Below are 15350 nucleotides of genomic sequence, written 5' to 3'. Positions count from 1 at the left end.
TGACTTAAGATGTGCTAGAATCTTTGATGCCTACTGCAATATCTTGTGTGACAGACACAGCCCAGTGGAGCAGAGGTCCTGTCCTCCAGATCTCATCCAAGGAGAGCATCCATGTACATTTTGAAGGGCTTCTCTTAGTGAACCCACTTCGGCACAGGATTTAACCCACTTTAGTCAAATCCAGGAATCAGCAGAAACATAGACAGTGCCTTTAACCACTTTCACTAGGAAACATAAGTTTGACTTCTCTCTCAGAAAAGACAGCATTGTCTATCATGGATAATTTAATTGGAAAAACAGAACAGTGTGAAAGTTAAGAGACTGAAGGTACTCACAGGGACTCAAGCCAGGAACCACTTTGTGAGCATTGAAAAGTTGAACAACACTGACATGGTGTAGTTAAACTGAAACAAACATTTCATATCTTTTTGCAGAGATCAGCACTCTTGTGGTGTTCATGCTGATAGCATAGCTTGGCAGGGACGTGTCAGTGTAGCGCCAGCACCGCTTCCAGGCGCTTTCATTTCTGAGCAAAGAGCATGCTCCTCCCCCTTACTCCAGATGAGCGCTCATGTATGGGCTTCACAGAGCTCAAGGTTTGACCCATCATCTGAATTCTCGCCACCGGATCGCAATACATTGCCTTTATTGCCTGGGATTTGTGGAAAAAAACTGCAGAAATGGCTACATGTACCCAGAATCAACATGCATATGCCGCTGTGGAAATCAGGTTATTTTCCTAACATAAGTATGGACGGCGCATGGAAATTCTGGGAACAGCAGGGTATCCAGACGGTGGGTGACGTAATGCAGAATGGTAGTATCATGAGCTTTGCCGCCTTACATCAGAAATATGGTCTACCAAGCAGCCAAAGATTTAAATATCTCCAGGTTTCGCAAACATTAATAGCTGCTAGCTTTGACGCAGCTATTGGCGCCTACTCACTACTTGAATATCTAATAAAAGGCGGGATCGGGATCCGGGTTATATATCAAGACCTAATCAAAAGGGTGTCTGATGATCTCGAGAAGCATGAGGCTGCCTTGGCAGTTAAACTACAGGACCCAGACGTCGATCTGGTCAAAGCTCTATACCTGGATAAACAGTTACTGCGTTCCTCAAATTTAAAGGTGCAGCATTTTAAAACACTCTTTAATCTGAACTATACACTATCTAAGCTGCATGATTGGGGTACGAGGACGGACAGTAACTGCCCTAGGTGTCACCAAGGTCCTGGGGATTTCCTACATATGTTCTTTTACTGTGAAAAGCTTAGTACAATCAAAGCCGAGATCGAGAAATTCCTGGAGGGGCTGCTAGGCTCTAAGATCAGTCTATCCCCGACAGTAATGATTCTCGGCAGCGATAATAAGCTCGGTCTTAATAATAAGGAGATAGAGGCATTGGTTTTTCTAGCTGTCGCTGTTCTATGCATTCTGCTGTCGTGGCATGGAAAGACACTAATGCCCCAACCTTCCAAATGTGGCTGACTAGGTTTCTAGGAATCCATAATATTGAATCCACACTATATTTGTATAAGGGTAGGAAACTGCGTGACCTTGGCTGTAAAATCTGGGCTCCCCTGAAAGCATGGAGGGAGGGCCAAGAATAATTCCTCAGGTCTGGATTTCTGGGGACCCGATGTTTATACTGCTAAACTCCCCAGGATACATCTCATGGATCCCTTGTAAATATTTGAGAAGTTTTCCCCTCCCTTCCCCAGTCAGCCATCCTTATTTATTGGTGTACATATTTATATGGTTATTTATATGCTTATTTATACATGTCTTTGATGGAATATATATGCAGTAATTTTCTATGAACTGTTTTGTAATATGACGTAATTTGTTTTTAATATTCCATGGATTTGTCGTATTATCAAATCTGATTTCTTCTGTATATTGTTTCTCTTTCTTGTACCATTTGAATTCTCAAATAATTTTTTTTTTTAAATGGTGTACTAGTTCTAGCCCTCCCTCCCATCTCCCAGTTATAAGATTCAAGCAGGTGTGAGTGAGACTTCAGCACAACTTCTAAATGTGTGAGTGTCACTCATGATGAGTGAGACTTGAATGCTCTGATGTGTGTGTGTAGGATCTGATGTCACTGCGGAGGCAACAAATGCTACTTGCCTGACAGTACCTCGAAGCCCTCATGCACCCGCACATCGAAGGTGCATGGACGAGGAGTGACTTATGCTGTGAGAGAGGGTTACCACCTGGCTGTTATATTATAGGCGTGGCATGACCAGTATTGTAATGTCTAATCGGTGCGAACTTAAGATATCAAATATAAGCATGAACCACTTTAAAATGTTTTCTAAAGCGGCTTTAATGAATCATGACTGATAGTTAAAGTAAACAAATACAGCAAAGCCATGTTAACGATGAATACAAACAATGTCTTACAAAGTCTGTAGTAATGATGGCACGAGGGTAAGTTGTAATCCAAGTAGGTTTATTCAGAGGTAGTATCAGTAAGTCCTTATCTACAGTTAGGTCATCATTAACAGGTATAGTCCTGTAGGGCAGCCCCACCAGGAGCAGTCTGCTAGCTGCTCAGCCCAATCCACCAAGTGTCCCTCCTCATCCAGTCACCAAGGCACTCTACTCAAGGTCCATTCACCAACATTCCATACATAAGACAAAAAAAAACACAGGCTGAGCAGCGAGGACAGGGAACCATAGGGAATACAACATCACGCAAGAATACTACAAAGTCTTATTGAAGAATCATGTCCAGACCATTGCAAAATCTTAAAACATGATCGAAAGGTGGTAACTCTAATCCGAGCCTGTATGAAGGAGTCTGGCATTAGTTAGTGCTGGAATACCCTCTTCTTCCTTCAGACCCAGCACCGGTCACTCATTGCCATCGGACCATCCACTGAGGGAGAAATCTCTGAGTGGGTCAAAACTGATTGTTCTGTCTTATGAATGTATTATGACTGCAATCTACTTCTTTCTTTATTTTATAAGTGAACCTTTGAAGGGACTGAGGTGGTGAACAAAGCAGACAAATGCAGCACTGACAAGTACCATGCATCAGGCGGTAGAGTAACACATTTCTGTGGTGTGGTCCGCATCACTGCACTGAAATGGAAAGCCACACATTTTAAGCATAGCGCCTGCCTTGGCTGTCAAGCCATACTTGTGCTGCTATGCTGACTAAAACTAAAGCTGGAGTGGCAGCGCACCATGGCATGTGCGTTGCACTGCAAGCTGAGGGCTGAATGACCTAGGGAGCTAACTGGCTCCAAATAACAAAGTATAAATAGAAGGATTACCGTGGCTCAGCCTTACATGCATCTGACTGACATCACAAGCAGCGCCCAATGGCTACTACCCAGACATCAGCCTGACTAAGGAGCGTGACACAGGGACTTTAAAAGTCGCTGCAGGATGTGGCGTCCTGCTGCCGCAGGCCGCCGCTCCCACTCGCTCCCTGCCTGTCCAGAGAAAGTGCCTCGGCGTTTTCCTAGCGCCTGGTATCGTTTACATTGATTTATTTATTTATCTGTGCTCCTACGTAGCGGTAAAATAATTAATTAATTTGCGCTTAACTTAATTTAGGCATTTCTGAACGACGACTGTGCCCCTGCTTTGTCCCGCGCTACCCTACCGCCATTTGCTGTTGTTGTTGTGTTTACCCTCTCCCCGTGTCTCCTCCCCGCGCCCGCCTCCCAGCCGACCCTCCCACTCACTAGTATCACACTGCAGGCCCCGTCCTCGTCTACCTCTGTGACCGTCTGGATCTTGTACTCAGCGGCCGCTCCCACTCGCTCCCTGCCTGTCCAGAGAAAGTGCCTCGGCGTTTTCCTAGCGCCTGGTATCGTTTACATTGATTTATTTATTTATCTGTGCTCCTACGTAGCGGTAAAATAATTAATTAATTTGCGCTTAACTTAATTTAGGCATTTCTGAACGACGACTGTGCCCCTGCTTTGTCCCGCGCTACCCTACCGCCATTTGCTGTTGTTGTTGTGTTTACCCTCTCCCCGTGTCTCCTCCCCGCGCCCGCCTCCCAGCCGACCCTCCCACTCACTAGTATCACACTGCAGGCCCCGTCCTCGTCTACCTCTGTGACCGTCTGGATCTTGTACTCAGCGGCCGCTCCCACTCGCTCCCTGCCTGTCCAGAGAAAGTGCCTCGGCGTTTTCCTAGCGCCTGGTATCGTTTACATTGATTTATTTATTTATCTGTGCTCCTACGTAGCGGTAAAATAATTAATTAATTTGCGCTTAACTTAATTTAGGCATTTCTGAACGACGACTGTGCCCCTGCTTTGTCCCGCGCTACCCTACCGCCATTTGCTGTTGTTGTTGTGTTTACCCTCTCCCCGTGTCTCCTCCCCGCGCCCGCCTCCCAGCCGACCCTCCCACTCACTAGTATCACACTGCAGGCCCCGTCCTCGTCTACCTCTGTGACCGTCTGGATCTTGTACTCAGCGGCCGCTCCCACTCGCTCCCTGCCTGTCCAGAGAAAGTGCCTCGGCGTTTTCCTAGCGCCTGGTATCGTTTACATTGATTTATTTATTTATCTGTGCTCCTACGTAGCGGTAAAATAATTAATTAATTTGCGCTTAACTTAATTTAGGCATTTCTGAACGACGACTGTGCCCCTGCTTTGTCCCGCGCTACCCTACCGCCATTTGCTGTTGTTGTTGTGTTTACCCTCTCCCCGTGTCTCCTCCCCGCGCCCGCCTCCCAGCCGACCCTCCCACACTCCGCCCCCTCCACTATCCATTTATGGACAGATGGACCTACGCGCAGCGTCCACGCGCTACGTACACGCCGAAGGTGCGCCAAAGGTAAGCCCGTCTACGCCCGTCCGCGCCTGGACCGCGCCCAGCGCCAGACCCCCTGGTCCCCGTCCCTCCCAGCCCCCCCACATTACCTACGATGCCGCTTCCCTCCTAGCCCTTAACCCCGGTCGCGCTCCCAACTGCGTCCAAGCCGCCCCCGGATACACCCATGGACCCTTCTCTTGCTACTCCTGCAAATTCAGCGGCACCGACAACATCTCCGCTACGACCACACCACAGACTCCCGATCCCACCCACCTACAATGCATCCTTCTCAACACCCGATCGGTCCACAGACACGCCATTGACCTATGGAATCTACTAGACACCATCTCTCCAGACGTCGCCTTCCTTACGGAAACATGGATGAACGCTTCCTCCGCACCAGACATCACCATTGCCATCCCTGAAGACTATAAGATCACTCGCAAGGACCGTACCGGCACAGGAGGAGGAATCGCTATCGTCCATAAGAAATCAATCCGCATATCAACCAGCTCGGACACCAACCTCGCCAACTCCGAACACCTTCACTTCCAGATCCACGTCGACCCCAAGACTACACTCAGAGGCACCCTCCTCTACAGACCACCAGGACCCCGCGCAAAATTCAGTGAAGACATCACGGACTTCATCACTCCACACGCGCTCCCCTCCAAAGACTACATCCTTCTGGGAGACCTCAACTTTCACCTTGAAAAGAACAACGACCGCAACACCGCCACCCTTTTGGACAACCTCGCCAATCTCGGACTTAAACAACTTGTCACCACCTCCACCCACATCGCAGGTCACACACTCGACCCCATCTTCACATCCAGCAACCATGTCTCCTTCAGCCACACCACAGACCTCCTCTGGACTGACCACAGCTGCGTCCACTTCACCTACAACAAACCAAAACCCAGCATCCACCTCCAACCTACCCTGCAAAGAAACTGGAACAAAATCACCACGGACCAAATCTCTGCTTCGCTCCTTCAAAACACCCCAGCCCTCTCATCCAACGCTAACGAAGCCGCCGCCAACCTCACCATCTGGCTATCCAAAACCGCTGACACCCTAGCGCCACTGAAAAAACGTCAAAACAAACCTGGCAGCAAGAAGGCCTCTTGGTTCAACGATGATCTCAAGAAGTCCAAGAAACTCTGCCGCACCCTTGAAAAGACCTGGAAAAAAGACCCAACCACCAGCACCAAGGACGCCTTCAAAGACGCCACCCGCATTCACCACCAACTAATCCGTAAGGCCAAAAGAACAGCATTCAAGGATCGACTTGACAACAACGCTCACAACAGCAAGGAACTTTTCAACATCGTCAAGGAATTTTCCAATCCCTCGGCCAACTCCAACGACATCACCCCCTCTCAAACCCTCTGCGACTCCCTAGCCTCATTTTTCCACAACAAAATTGCAGTCATCCACAACAGCTTTGACAACCAACCCGGAAACCAACCCACCCTACCAGTTGCTGATCATCCTCCCCCGGCGAACACCCTTAACGATTGGAACCCAATCTCCACTGAAGACACCATCCGCCTAATGAACTCCATCCACTCAGGATCTCCCACAGACCCATGTCCTCACCACATCTTCAACAAAGCAGACTCCGTCATAGCACCGCACCTCCGAGACGTCATCAACTGCTCCTTCATCTCCGCCACCTTTCCGGCAGACTGGAAACACGCTGAACTCACCGCCCTTCTGAAAAAACCCACAGCGGACCCCACCGAACTCAAAAACTACCGCCCCATCTCGCTCCTACCATTCCCGGCCAAAGTCATCGAGAAAGCTGTCAACAACCAGCTCGCCGCCTTCCTCGAAGCCAACAAATCCCTCGACCCCTCACAATCCGGATTCAGAGCAAAACACAGCACTGAGACCGCCCTCATCGCAGCTACAGACGACATTCGAACTCTACTGGACAATGGTGACACCGTCGCCCTCATCCTCCTTGACCTCTCTGCAGCATTCGACACAGTTTGCCACAAAACACTGTTACAACGCCTCAATAACATCGGAATCCAAGGAAAAGCACTTGAATGGATCACCTCATTCCTCACCGGAAGAACCCAGAGAGTCCGTCTTCCACCATTCACGTCAGAGGCCTCTGAAGTCATCTGCGGCGTACCACAAGGATCCTCTCTCAGTCCAACCCTTTCCAACGTATACATGAGCCCCCTCGCGGCCATCGCACGCCAACACAACCTCAACATCATCTCCTACGCGGATGACACGCAACTGATCCTTTCTCTCACCAATGACCCCAGCACCGCCAAAACTAACCTACATGAAGGAATGAAAGAAGTTGCCGAATGGATGAAACTAAGCCGTCTGAAACTGAACTCAGACAAAACAGAAGTCCTCATCCTAGGTACATCCCCATCTGCATGGGACGACTCCTGGTGGCCGGAAGCCCTCGGAAAAGCACCCATCCCGACAGACCACGCACGGAACCTAGGCGTCATCCTGGATTCTTCACTTTCAATGAACAGACAAGTCAGCGCCGTATCCTCTTCCTGCTTCAACATTCTTCGCATGCTCAAAAAAACATTTCGCTGGATCCCCTCCGACACAAGGAAAACAGTCACCCACGCTCTGGTCACGAGCCGACTGGACTATGGAAACACCCTCTACGCAGGTACTACCGCAAAACTCCAGAAGAAACTCCAACGAATCCAAAACGCCTCAGCCAGACTCATATTAGACATCCCACGCAACGAACACATCTCTGGCCACCTTAAAGACCTCCACTGGCTTCCCGTCAATAAGAGAATCATTTTCAGACTGCTTACCCACGCACACAAATCACTCTACGACATCGGTCCAGAATGCCTCAACTCACGACTGTCCTTCTACACCCCCTCCCGCCAACTACGTTCTTCCAACCAAGCCCTCGCCACTGTACCTCGCATCAACAAGACCACCTTGGGAGGCAGATCCTTTTCATACCTAGCTGCTAGAACATGGAACTCACTCCCCGCCTACCTTCGCCTTACCCAGAACCACCTAGCATTCAGAAAGCAACTTAAAACTTGGATATTTGACAAGTAATCCCCCCCTTCCTAAGCGCCTTGAAACCCTCTGGGTATGTAGTGCGCTATACAAATTCTTTGACTTGACTTGACTTGACTAGGTTCAGCAGTAAATTCAAATCATGATGATCCCCACGACTGCCAGGCCCAGTCAACCCAACGGGGTTGTGGTGGTCGCTGGAGCCCGGAGCACACACTGTGTAGCTCAACTGAGCCTGGGTGAATCTTAATGCATGTGGCACATTTGCGAAGGAGTTGTTGCGGCCAGGTCTGACTCAGAGTATGAGGAGGTGGCGGCCAGGTCAGTCTCAGAGTGTGAGGAGGTGGCGGCCAGGTCAGTCTCAGAGTGTGAGGAGGTGGCAGCCAAGTCAGTCTCAGAGTATGAGAAGGTGACAGCCAGGTCAGTCTCAGAGTATGAGGAGGTGGCGGCCAGGTCAGTCTCAGAGTATGAGAAGGTGACAGCCAGGTCAGTCCCAGAGGATGCGGAGGTGGCTGCCAGGTCAGTCTCAGAGGATGAGGAGGTGGCGGCCAGGTCAGTCTCAGAGGATGATGAGGTGGCGGCCAGGTCAGTCTCAGAGGATGAGGAGGTGGCAGCCAGGTCAGTCTCAGAGGATGATGAGGTGGCGGCCAGGTCAGTCTCAGAGGATGAGGAGGTGGCGGCCAGGTCAGTCTCACAGTATGCGGAGGTGGTGACCTGGTCAGTCTCAGAGTATGCGGAGGTGGCGGCCAGGTCAGTCTCAGAGTATGAGGAGGTGGTGACCTGGTCAGTCTCAGAGTATGCGGAGGTGGCGGCCAAGTCAGTCTCAGAATATAAGGAGGTGGTGACCTGGTCAGTCTCAGAGTATACAGAGGTGGCGGCCAGGTCAGTCTCAGAGTATGAGGAGGTGGTGACCTGGTCAGTCTCAGAGTATGAGGAGGTGGTGACCTGGTCAGTCTCAGAGTATGAGGAGGTGGCGGCCAGGTCAGTCTCAGAGTATGAGAAGGTGGTGACCTGGTCAGTCTCAGAGTATGCGGAGGTGGCGGCCAGGTCGGTCTCAGAGTATGAGGAGGTGGTGACCTTGTCAGTCTCAGAGTATGCGGAGGTGGCAGCCAGGTCAGTCTCAGAGAATGAGGAGGTGGCGGCCAGGTCAGTCTCCGAGTATGCGGAGGTGGCGGCCAGGTCTGCTCTGAGTATGAGGAGTTGGCGGCCAAGTCAGTCTCAGAGTATGAAGAGGTGGCGGCCAGGTCAGTCTCAGAATATAAGGAGGTGGTGACCTGGTCAGTCTCAGAGTATGAGGAGGTGGCGGCCAGGTCAGCTCTGAGTATGAGGAGGTGGCAGCCAGGTCAGTCTCAGAGTATGAGGAGGTGGCGGCCAGGTCAGTCTCAGAGTATGAGAAGGTGGTGACCTGGTCAGTCTCAGAGTATGCGGAGGTGGCGGCCAGGTCAGCTCTGAGTATGCGGAGGTGGCGGCCAGGTCAGTCTCAGAGTATGAAGAGGTGGCGGCCAGGTCAGTCTCAGAGTATGAGAAGGTGGTGACCTGGTCAGTCTCAGAGTATGCGGAGGTGGCAGCCAGGTCAGTCTCAGAGAATGAGGAGGTGGCGGTCAGGTCAGTCTCCGAGTATGCGGAGGTGGCGGCCAGGTCAGCTCTGAGTATGAGGAGTTGGCGACCAAGTCAGTCTCAGAATATAAGTAGGTGGTGACCTGGTCAGTCTCAGAGTATGAGGAGGTGGCGGCCAGGTCAGTCTCCGAGTATGCGGAGGTGGCGGCCAGGTCAGCTTTGAGCATGAGGAGGTGGCGGCCAGGTCAGTCTCAGAGTATGAGGATTTGGCGGCCAGGTCAGTCTCAGAATATAAGGAGGTGGTGACCTGGTCAGTCTCAGAGTATGCGGAGGTGGCGGCCAGGTCAGTCTCAGAGTGTGAGGAGGTGGTGACCTGGTCAGTCTCAGAGTATGCGGAGGTGGCGGCCAGGTCAGTCTCAGAGTGTGAGGAGGTGGTGACCTGGTCAGTCTCAGAGTATGCGGAGGTGGCGGCCAGGTCAGTCTCAGAGTATGAGGAGGTGGCGGTCAGGTCAGTCTCAGAGTATGAGGAGGTGGTGACCTGGTCAGTCTCAGAGTATGAGGAGGTGGCGGCCAGGTCAGTCTCAGAGTGTGAGGAGGTGGCGACCTGGTCAGTCTCAGAGTATGCGGAGGTGGCGGCCAGGTCAGTCTCAGAGTATGAGGAGGTGGTGACTTGGTCAGTCTCAGAGTATGAGGAGTTGGCGGCCAAGTCAGTCTCAGAATATAAGTAGGTGGTGACCTGGTTAGTCTCAGAGTATGAGGAGGTGGCGCCCAGGTCAGTCTCCGAGTATGCGGAGGTGGCGGCCAGGTCAGCTTTGAGTATGAGGAGGTGGCGGCCAGGTCAGTCTCAGAGTATGAGGATTTGGCGGCCAGGTCAGTCTCAGAATATAAGGAGGTGGTGACCTGGTCAGTCTCAGAGTATGCGGAGGTGGCGGCCAGGTCAGTCTCAGAGTGTGAGGAGGTGGTGACCTGGTCAGTCTCAGAGTATGCGGAGGTGGCGGCCAGGTCAGTCTCAGAGTGTGAGGAGGTGGTGACCTGGTCAGTCTCAGAGTATGCGGAGGTGGCGGCCAGGTCAGTCTCAGAGTATGAGGAGGTGGCGGTCAGGTCAGTCTCAGAGTATGAGGAGGCGGTGACCTGGTCAGTCCCAGAGTATGAGGAGGTGGCGGCCAGGTCAGTCTCAGAGTGTGAGGAGGTGGCGACCTGGTCAGTCTCAGAGTATGAGGAGTTGGCAGCCAGGTCAGTCTCAGAATATAAGGAGGTGGCGACCTGGTCAGTCTCAGAGTATGCGGAGGTGGCGGCCAGGTCAGTCTCAGAGTATGAGGAGGTGGTGACTTGGTCAGTCTCAGAGTATGAGGAGTTGGCGGCCAAGTCAGTCTCCGAATATAAGGAGTTGGTGACCTGGTCAGTCTCAGAGTATGCAGAGGTGGTGACCTGGTCAGTCTCAGAGTATGCAGAGGTGGCAGCCAGGTCAGTCTCAGAATATAAGGAGGTGGCGACCTGGTCAGTCTCAGAGTATGCGGAGGTGGCGGCCAGGTCAGTCTCAGAGTATGAGGAGGTGGTGACTTGGTCAGTCTCAGAGTATGAGGAGTTGGCGGCCAAGTCAGTCTCCGAATATAAGGAGGTGGTGACCTGGTCAGTCTCAGAGTATGCAGAGGTGGTGACCTGGTCAGTCTCAGAGTATGAGGAGTTGGCAGCCAGGTCAGTCTCAGAATATAAGGAGGTGGCGACCTGGTCAGTCTCAGAGTATGCGGAGGTGGCGGCCAGGTCAGTCTCAGAGTATGAGGAGGTGGTGACTTGGTCAGTCTCAGAGTATGAGGAGTTGGCGGCCAAGTCAGTCTCAGAATATAAGGAGGTGGTGACCTGGTCAGTCTCAGAGTATGCAGAGGTGGCGGCCTGGTCAGTCTCAGAGTATGAGGAGTTGGCAGCCAGGTCAGTCTCCGAGTATGCGGAGGTGGCGGCCAGGTCAGTCTCAGAGTATGAGGAGGTGGTGACCTGGTCCGTCTCAGAGTATGCGGAGGTGGCGGTCAGGTCAGTCTCAGAGTATGAGGAGGTGGTGACCTGGTCAGTATCAGAGTATGCGGAGGTGGCGGCCAGGTCAGTCTCAGAGTATGAGGAGGTGGCGGCCAGGTCAGTCTCAGAGTATGAGAAGGTGGTGACCTTGTCAGTCTCAGAGTATGAGGAGGTGGTGACCTGGTCAGTATCAGAGTATGCGGAGGTGGCAGCCAGGTCAGTCTCAGAGAATGAGGAGGTGGCGGCCAGGTCAGTCTCCGAGTATGCGGAGGTGGCGGCCAGGTCAGCTCTGAGTATGAGGAGGTGGTGACCTGGTCAGTCTCAGAGTATGCAGAGGTGGCGGCCAGGTCGGTCTCAGAGTATGAGGAGGTGGTGACCTTGTCAGTCTCAGAGTATGCGGAGGTGGCAGCCAGGTCAGTCTCAGAGAATGAGGAGGTGGCGGCCAGGTCAGTCTCCGAGTATGCGGAGGTGGCGGCCAGGTAGGCTCTGAGTATGAGGAGGTGGTGACCTGGTCAGTCTCCAAGTATGCGGAGGTGGCGGCCAGGTCAGTCTCAGAGGATGAGAAGGTGGCAGCCAGGTCAGTCTCAGAGGATGAGGAGGTGGCGGCCAGGTCAGTCTCAGAGTAAGAGGAGCGGTGGCGGCAAGGTCAGTCTCAGAGGATGAGAAGGTGACAGCCAGGTCAGTCCCAGAGGATGAGGAGGTGGCGGCCAGGTCAGTCTCAGTGGATGAGGAGGTGGCGGCAAGGTCAGTCTCAGAGGATGAGGAGGTGGCGGCCAGGTCAGTCTCAGTGGATGAGGAGGTGGCGGCAAGGACAGTCTCAGTGGATGAGGAGGTGGCGGCCAGGTCAGTCTCAGAGGATGAGGAGGTGGCGGAAAGGTCAGTCTCAGAGTAAGAGGAGGTAGCGGTCAGGTCAATCTCAGAGGATGAGGAGGTGGCGGCCAGGTCAGTCTCAGCAGAAGAGGAGGTGGCAGCAAGGTCAGTCTCAGAGGATGAGGAGGTGGCGGCCAGGTCAGTCTCAGCGGATGAGGATGTGGCGGCCAGGTCAGTCTCAGAGGATGAGGAGGTGGCGGCCACGTCAGACTCAGAGGATGAGGAGGTGGCAGCCAGGTCAGTCTCAGCAGATGAGGAGGTGGCGGCAAGGTTAGTCTCAGAGGATGAGGAGGTGGTGGCCAGGTCAGTCTCAGAGTAAGAGGAGCGGTGGCGGCCAGGTCAGTTTCAGAGGATGAGGAGGTGGTGGCCAGGTCTGTCCCAGAGTGTGAGGAGGTGGTGACCTGGTCAGTCCCAGAGGATGAGGAGGTGACAGCCAGGTCAGTCTCAGAGGACAAGGACGTGGTGGCCAGGTCTGTCTCAGAGTATGAGGAGGTGGTGACCTTGTCAGTCTCAGAGAACGAGGAGGTGGTGGTCCGGTCTGTCCCAGAGTATGAGGAGGTGGCCGCCAGGTCAGTCTCAGAGGATGAGGAGGTGGTGGCCCGGCGTAAACCAATTGCCATCACCTTAGTTTGCCTTGCAAACAAAGTTAGTCTCACTCTGTTAATCTAGCTCTCACTGATAAATGTGCTTTTTGGCGCTTAGCGCACAGTCAATCAGCTGCTCACTGAGGCTGCTTCGCCCATGCCTGGTACGTGCTTCTGCCACAGCGGCTGTCCGTCGAGTGAATCCACTAGTACAGTGTGTTGACTGACTCCTCCAACACTATGCCCCTCTTCCATTTTATTTGCCACCTTGGTTTATTTTGCCATGAACACAATGCCAGGAACCCCCTCACAGCCAGTGTGAGCCCAGCAATGCACAAAAACAGGCAAACATAATTTTCGTTTAACATGGGCACTTGGCAAAAGCTAAAGAGAACGTCAGTAACGCCACAGACTTGCCACTGATTTTTAAAGGCTTGCAAAACAATGAATAATTTTTCTGGGTGGCTGTCAGTGACCTGACGGTAACTCGCAGATCCCTGCAGTAGCAGGCATACATTAATTGAGCCATCTAGCCAGTTAGAGCCCCAGGAGCTCAACGACGTAATGTGCAGGACAGGTAAGACTACCACCTGGGTTCAAAGTGCGAACAATGGTTATTTGGGGAGACTAGGTATAGAGGTACTAGGCTGAGAAGAGTAAGGGAAAACATAGAAATGAGAGAAAAAGAGAAAGTGGAGAAGGAATACCACTCAGTTACATGTTTCCCTTCTTTTAGTTTTGCAGGTCCCAGTCTTTTTCTCCTACAGCTTTCCCTCACCAACTTGCTGCAAGTTTACATTCTGGCGTACATTTCCATCCTGTCCCTAGCAGTTTTCCACACTATTTCTCGTAGAGGTCTCATTCTGCAACTGGTTTCAATCCCAGTCACCTGAGAACTTTGTTATATCCTCAGTAAACCAGCCTAGATCCTCCTTGCTGCTCAGCCAGAGTGTGAGTTGGTTACGGAATGTTGGTGTGAATGTGATGCGTGGAATGCCTGGGTGCCTGAGGGGATGAGTGGGGACAGAGAAGGGCATAGCAACAAGGCAGGCTGATCCTGGTGTGGCTGGTACTTGACCAGAGTTGGCTGGAGTTAAGATTGTTGCTACTTGGACATGGAACCAATGAAGAAGACTTGGAAATACTACATGGCTACCTGTGTCTACTTGTACAGGGTACAACAAACTTCAACTAAAGAAGTAAGTGCCTGAAAGAGTGCCACTGAGCCGGTATATTAATCTAAAGTAAACACCTGTCCAATCAACCAGCAAATATAATAAAGAATCAAAGTATTTGAATGCCACTGCATGCTTGTTTTCTGGCTGCATATATTTCTGGTGCTTTGCAGCAGTTAACTTCTTTTAGTTTGTCTTTGCTCAAATAGGAGTAATTTCTGATATGTATATGTTTCCCTTGTCTTCATCGCTTGATTTTGCACACGAGAAAGTGCCACTCATAGTGGTTGAAATGGAACTCATAATTGCACAGAAATTATGAAAATGTGAACCATAGCAATCTGAAATTTTCGCAGTTATGCAAAACTTAATTTGGGGCAAATCCTCGGAAACACCCACAGAAACAGGACATTAGAAAACGCTGTTCAGTTTAATTCTAGCAGTTTTCTTACATTTTCATGTATTTAATGAAATACAGGCTGTCATTTCCAATTGACTGGAGGCGATGGTTCCATCAGTGGCCACCAGATGACGCTCCTTGCTTGCTGATGAAACCCACTGAGCTGCACATTGGATGAAAGGGAGAAGAGTTTCCTCTTCCGGGTCAGCGGCGGCAGAGACAGCACCAGCAGCGGGGGTGACATCACTTCCTGTCTCACACTGTGTGTTCAGCCTGCTGCAGAGGAGGAAGGAGCCCTGTCTGGTGGGCAGTTACCTTCATCTTCAGACCCCCACAGACCCCTCACAGACCTCAGATCTGCCCCTCCCCCCCAGACCCAGGAGGGGTAGAGAGCCTGGACACGTCTGCACAGGTCTCTGCTCAGGTAGGAGATTGTCAGCACCTTCTGCTGTGTTTGTAGAAATAGACTGAATAATCCTGGGAATCTCTTACAGCAATATGAAATGTCTGTGCCACTGCACTATGAGAAACCTGTCCCATTGTACTGCTTTTTACTGCACTGTGAAAATTCTGTGCTCGCACAACTGTATCTTACTGCTTTATCTGCACACTCTCTTACTGCTCTCTGAGGAATTTGTGCACACTGCACTGCACGTTACTGCACTATGACCCTGCCATGCATCGTACCTCATTATGCGAAATCTGTACACATTGCTCATCTTTGCACTATACTTTGTGGGACATTCACAGAAGAGAACATGAGAAATCAGTGCTCTTCTTTCTACTAATCTTTGTCAATCGTTTTCAGAGAAAATCTGTACATTGCATTGCTTTTCCCTGCTCTATGAGGGCTGTTGACAGGAAAGCTCATGTGCACACACTGCACTGCTTTTTATTACACTGTGAGGGGTATTTAATATAAAAGAGGAAATATTTGC

General features: G+C 51.3%; 1 protein-coding gene across 1 annotated transcript in view; it reads left to right on the top strand.

Annotated features, from left to right (window-relative positions):
• Positions 1-14705: 14705 nt before the first annotated feature.
• The window catches only part of LOC147738019 (uncharacterized), a 520426-nt gene continuing 519781 nt past the window's right edge, over positions 14706-15350 (top strand). Inside the window, exon 1 of the mRNA XM_086951555.1 lies at positions 14706-14836. The gene's annotated coding sequence lies outside the window, so the exon portion shown is untranslated. The remainder of the gene's footprint in view (positions 14837-15350) is intronic.

The sequence above is a fragment of the Lissotriton vulgaris genome, chromosome 1_1 (assembly GCF_964263255.1).
Source record: "Lissotriton vulgaris chromosome 1_1, aLisVul1.2, whole genome shotgun sequence".
Lineage (NCBI taxonomy): Eukaryota > Metazoa > Chordata > Amphibia > Caudata > Salamandridae > Lissotriton > Lissotriton vulgaris.
The sequence above is the reverse complement of the archived record's forward strand: the minus strand, read 5'-3'. Positions and strand labels throughout refer to the sequence as shown.